Source organism: Dama dama, chromosome X (genome assembly GCF_033118175.1).
Source record: "Dama dama isolate Ldn47 chromosome X, ASM3311817v1, whole genome shotgun sequence".
Classification (NCBI taxonomy): domain Eukaryota; kingdom Metazoa; phylum Chordata; class Mammalia; order Artiodactyla; family Cervidae; genus Dama; species Dama dama.
Window position 1 is genome coordinate 61,321,804 of NC_083714.1, and position 6,000 is coordinate 61,327,803.

The following is a 6,000-nucleotide window of genomic DNA, read 5'->3' on the forward strand; positions in this document are numbered from 1 at the left end:
TCCAGTTAGCCACTAGATGTCACCAAACCCCAGGATAGGTTTGGCTGATCCCGGCCCACCCCGCCCCAACCACCCTGTGAACTGATACACAAATGCACCGTAAGTTTCATCTACAAATCAAGGTCTTTTCCTTCAGGGAAAATTCTGTCAGCAAAAATGGGGATTTCTCCAAGCTGAGCCTCGAGGACTGTTGCAAAACAGCTGCTGATGGAGTGAAATTCCATTTGCTGTGCCTGATACCAGGGTGGGATTGTCACAAGGGCCATTTCACAACCTACTCCCACATTGACCAAAATTTGGTCTTGTGAATGTAAAAAAAAAAAAAAAAAAAAAAAAAAAAAAAAAAAACCCACACATGTGCATGGGGTCACAAGCTTAGCGTGGTGCAAGACGTCGTTTGGGAGAAGAGGGTGTTAGTTTGCGCTTGGAGCTTCTGTGGAAATGCTTTTTCCAAGAGTCCTTTTTCTCCATCCCTCCCTCCTTTGCACAGGGCTCGTCTGTCAAGCTCGCAAGTCATTACGTCAAGGCCACCCCCACTTTAGAGATGAGAAAACTGAGTCTCTAGGAGAGTAAGAATCAACCTTGTGTTTAGGGAAGAAGCAGGATGCTGGAGGGAGAGGAAATGACGTCTGGCCAGGGGATGATGTAAGGGTATGTGAGTCAGGAGGGTGGCGCTGACAAGCGCTGAGTCCAGCGGCTCCTCTATAGCTCCCCAGACTGCAGTACGCTTTCCAGATGGTTTAGCCCGCCGAGTGACGGTGAGAGGGTCAGGTAGAAAGAATTTGGAAGACAAAGAAAGAATTTGGAAAGAATTCATTGTTCCCTCTCGCCGTCCGCTTTCCAGAGACCCTCGACACTCTCCACCCAACCCCCTAGTGTATTTCCTTTCCCAAGAGGGATAGGGAAGAGGTCTGGCCACAGCTATTCAGGGATAAGCGCGGGCCTTGTGTGAGGGGGCGTGGTTAGCGCGATGACTGACAGCTGGTGGCTTCCAGGAGGAAAGGACTTCGGGAGTCTCCCTGCCCATCTCTGAGAGGGGCGAAAACTACTTTGGTAACCATCTAGGGCATGCTAAATCCGGCCCCCCGTAGATGAAAAAAATTAAATCATAGTCAATTTAAGAAAGAAATGGACATTTTAAACCAACCTCAGGATTATAACCTGGGAGACCAGCTCTTAAAGAACTTTGAGCACTGCTCCAAAGAGGTGAAGGGGAAGATTTCAGAGAAATGAAAAGCGAGAGCTGTGAGTTTCAGGTTTATTTGGAGATATTGAGGACTATAGCTCTGGAGACGGCTTTTCAGAAAGTTCTGAGGAACTGCTCCCAAGAGGTAAGGGGGGAGGTCAATATATACATATTGACACAGCACAACACAGCACAACAAAGGTTAATGACTTCAGTGGCTAATGACTCAATCCTTGTAGAAGCAGGTGGTGAATGACTTTCTTTAGTTGGCATGAAAGTGAAAGTATTAGTCGCTCGGTAAAGTCCGACTCTTTGAGACCCCATGGACTATAGCCCACCAGCTTCCTCTGTCCACGGAATTCTCCAGGCAAGAATACTGGAGTGGTAGCCATTTCTTTCTCCAGGGGATCTTTACAAACTGAGCCACAAGGGAAGCCCCTCTTTAGTTGGCTCCATTATTGTGGAGAAGGCAATGGCACCCCATTCCAGTACTCTTGCCTGGAAAATCCCATGGATAGAGGAGCCTGGTAGGCTGTGGTCCATGGGGTCACTAAGAGTCAGACACGACTGAGAGACTTCACTTTCACTTTTCACTTGCATGCGTTGGAGAAAGAAATGGCAACCCACGCCAGTGTTCTTGCCTGGAGAATCCCAGGGACGGGGGAGCCTGGTGGGCTGCCATCTATGGGGTTGCACAGAGTTGGACACGACTGAAGTGACTTAGCAGCAGCTCCATTATTGTCATCATATGCCCAAAGTTTGGGAGGCATTTTTTGACCATTTAGGATTCCACACTATTAGGAATATTAATTCCCAGGTCAGGCGAGGATTTCATTGATAAGCCACACAATGTACTAGTCTGTTGTGGTCCAGGAAATGGTTCCCTCTTGTTGCTTAGTCTCATATCAAGAGTTACACTAGAGTTACACTATTACAATCATCGATCTTATAGAACTATATTTGGTCAAATGTTTCAAGTTACCTAGCCATCATTATTTTTATTGGAAGTTCAGTCATACTTTGGTAATGCAAAAAACAATAGTCTTGTAAAATAGGCAGACTGCAAGTAATATAACTAATAACATTGTGTTTTTCTGCTTGATTATTTTTTGGTCATACCATGTGGCTTGTGGAATCTTAGTTCCCTGACCAGGGATTGAAACTGCAAACTCGGCAGTGAAATCATGGAGTCATAACCCCTAGACCACCAGGGAATTCCTAGCTAGTAACATTAATAGGGTTATAAAGTACATACTTATGTAAGAACTTTGATTAAGTGTGGCCCAGTATATCTCCAGGTCATTTGACCTGGTCTGTTCCATACCAATCTCTGTCTTCAAGGTAGTGATTATTTTGGCATTGCCCATAAGGCACCCAGCTCAATTATGTAGTGTCATTAGGCTGATTATCCTTAGTATGATTCATTTGTTCCTAACATTGGGGGCTGTAAACTTAGATGATCATAGCCTGATGTTAATCATATTAATCTATTCCATAACTGAAGAAGGTTATATTCTTTGATTGAAATTTAGCTAGTTGCTCTGACTGAGCTTGAGTAACTTTAAAAGAAAAGTCATTTATGGTCGTGGTCAGAGCAAGTATGATTGATTGGCCAAGTGAGGGAATCCCATCTACTAATTATCAATACTGGCCAAAACAGAACTATAACTTCTTTCTTCTAGAATAAATTTCCTAAGGGCCATCCAATTAGAGCCTTGGAGAGGAGAAATCCATCAAGGTAACCCAGAAGTATTGGATGTAGGTAAGTGTGGGATCGAGGATCTATGGAAAACAGGCAAAGAGAGGGAAGAATGAATTCTTATCAAATTCTTTCTTTGTCTTCCCCCTACCTGACCCTCTCCTCACCACTCCATGGGCTAGCTGTGGGGAAAGGGGACTGAAGTCTGGGGAACGATAGAGGAGCAGCTAGAAAAAACACTGAGTTATTATGCAAGATTCCAAGAAATTGAACTTGGGCACACTCCGGGAGATAGTGAGGGACAGGGAGGCCTGGTGTGCTAGAGTCCATGGGGGCCAAAGAGTTGGACACAACTTAGCGACAAAACAGCAACATCCAAGAAATTAAGAAAGCACTGTAAATAGACAGGTCAGGTCTAGTACCTTGGGATAGTTTTCTGCTTCTGATGTCATCTTCTTCTCATCATGATGTGGGTGTAGTTCCTCCTATGTTGGAGCATTGGTTTAAGGTGATTTTGAGATCAGCAGTCTTCTGTACAGACCAGTCCAATGCAGGAGCACTTTCTAAGTGAGAAATATGAATCCAGAGTCAATTCCATTCAGTTTTGCTGTGTATGAGCTAGTTAAGAGAACTTGATAAGGGTCCTTCCTTCTAGGTTGGAGGCAGTCCTTTAAATGGTATCTTTTCCAGTATGCATAATATCCTAGTTGCAGGTCATGAGGCATCTGATCTTTATTCCAACATAGATTACTATGATAAGCTCAGAAAGAAACTTATTATAGGATGTCCTTTTAGTAATTTAATTAAACTTTATAATAGTATAACACTGCAACCAGGAGTCATCTAGGAAGTGAGTCTTAGTCAGTGAATGCCAAACCTTAGGGGCCTCCCCAATGGCTCAGTAGTAAACAATCCGTCTGCCAGTGCAGAAGACTTGGATTTGATCCCTGGGTTGGGAAGATTCCCCCGGAGAAGGAAATGGCAACCCACTCCAGTATTCTTGCCTGGGAAATCCCATGGACAGAGGAGCCTGGTGGGCTACAGTCTATGCGGTCACAAAAGAGACATGACTTAGCGACTAAAACAACAACAACAATCAAACCTCAGCACTAGAACTTAATATCCACAAGAGTGTATTATTTTTAAAATTAAAAAAAATTGAAGTGTAGCCATTTACAATGTTGTACCTATCTCTGCTGTACAGCAAAATGACTCAGTTATACACATATATACATTCTTTTCTTAATATTCTTTTCCATTATGATTTATCACAGAATATTCAATATAGTTCCCTATGCTATACATTAAGACTTTGTTGCTTATCCATTCAAAATGTAATAATTCGCATCTACCCACCCCAAACTCCCAAACTTGCAGTCCATCCTTCTCCCTCACCCCTTTCTTGGCAATCATCAGTCTGTTCTCCATGTCTATTTCTGTTTTGTGGATAAGTTCATTTGTGTCATATTTTAGATTACATATATGTGATATCATATAGTATTTGTCTTTCTTTTTCTGACTTACTTCTCTTAGTATGACAATTTCTAGTTGCATCCATGTTGCTGCAAATGGCAGTATTTCATTCTTTTTTATGGCTGAGTAGTATTCCTTTATATATATATATATATATATATAGGTAGATAGATAGATATTTATCCACTCATCTGTCTATAGACATATAGTTTTTTTTCCATGTTTTGGCTATTGTGAACAGTGCTGCTGTGAACACAGGGGTGCACGTATCTTTTTGAATTATAGTTTTGGCCGAGTATATTCCTAGGAGTGAGATTGCTGGGTAATATGGTAATTTTATTTTTAGTTTTATGAGGAACCGCCATACTGTTTTTTCCATAGTGGGTGTACCAACTTATATTCCCACTAACAGTGTAGGAGGGTTCCCTTTTCTCCACATCCTCTCCAGCATTTGTTATTTGTAGACTTTTTGATGTGGACCATTTTTAAAGTCTATTGAACTTGTTACAATATTGTTTCTGTCTTATGTTTTTTTTTGTTTGTTTTTTTTTTTTTTTTTTGGCGGGCATATGGGATCTTAGGTCCCTGACCAGGGATCAAACCTGTACTCCCTGCTTTGGAAGGTGAAGTCTTAACCACTGGACCATGAGGGAAGTCCCTGTTATTTGTAAAGTTTTTATTGATGGTGATTCTGACTGGTGTGAGGTAGTACCTCATTGTAGTTTTGATTTGCATTTCTCTGATAATTTGTGATGTTGAGCATCTTTTCATGTGCCTATTGGCCATTTTTATGTCTTCTTTGGAGAAATGTCTATTAAGGTCTTCTGCCCAGTTTTCAATTGGGTTGTTTGGTTTTTGTTGTTGAGCTGTACGAGTTGTAAGTCCTTGTCTGTTGCATCATTTGCAAATATTTTCTCCCATTCCATAGGGTTGTCTTTCCATTTTTAATGGTTCTTTTTTGCTGTTCAAAAGCTTGTAAGTTTGATTAGGTACCATTTGTTTATTTTATTTTATTTTTTTCTATTGCCTTGGGAGACTAACCTAAGAAAACATTGGTATGATTTATGTCAAAGAACGTTTACAAAGCTGTATTATTGAAACATATTTTTTTTCTATCTAAAATTACCCTTATTTCTACTAACTATAGCTAAATTAAGAGTATTTTGTGTGTAAAATAAGTCTGATTTTGATAAATTGTCTTGATTATTTACACATGTGATTGAGCATACAGAGTTTTTAAAAAAAAACTGGCTTTGCTGGAACTTTTCATAATCTTAGATTCAAATTTCAAAAGGCCTCTTAAGACCAGGAAAGCCGTGGCAAGGACTTGTGATCAGATATCACCTGCAGTATCTATAGATTTGGATGACTTCCTCTCTTTTTGAGGTCCCCAAGATATCTTGAGATTCTTTCATCTGTCAGGAGGTGGCCTTTCTTAGACCTGATAAGCCTGTTAAGGCTGTTTGAAACCTAAGAATTTCCAATTTATGGAGGGATCATTCAGAGAGAAAAGATAAATTTTTCAATTCTGCTTTTGTGTGTATGTGTGCTCAGTCAAGTCTGACTTTTTGCGATCCTGTGGATTGTAGTATGCCAGGCTCCTCTGTCCATGGAATTTCCCAGGCAAGAATACTGGAGTGGG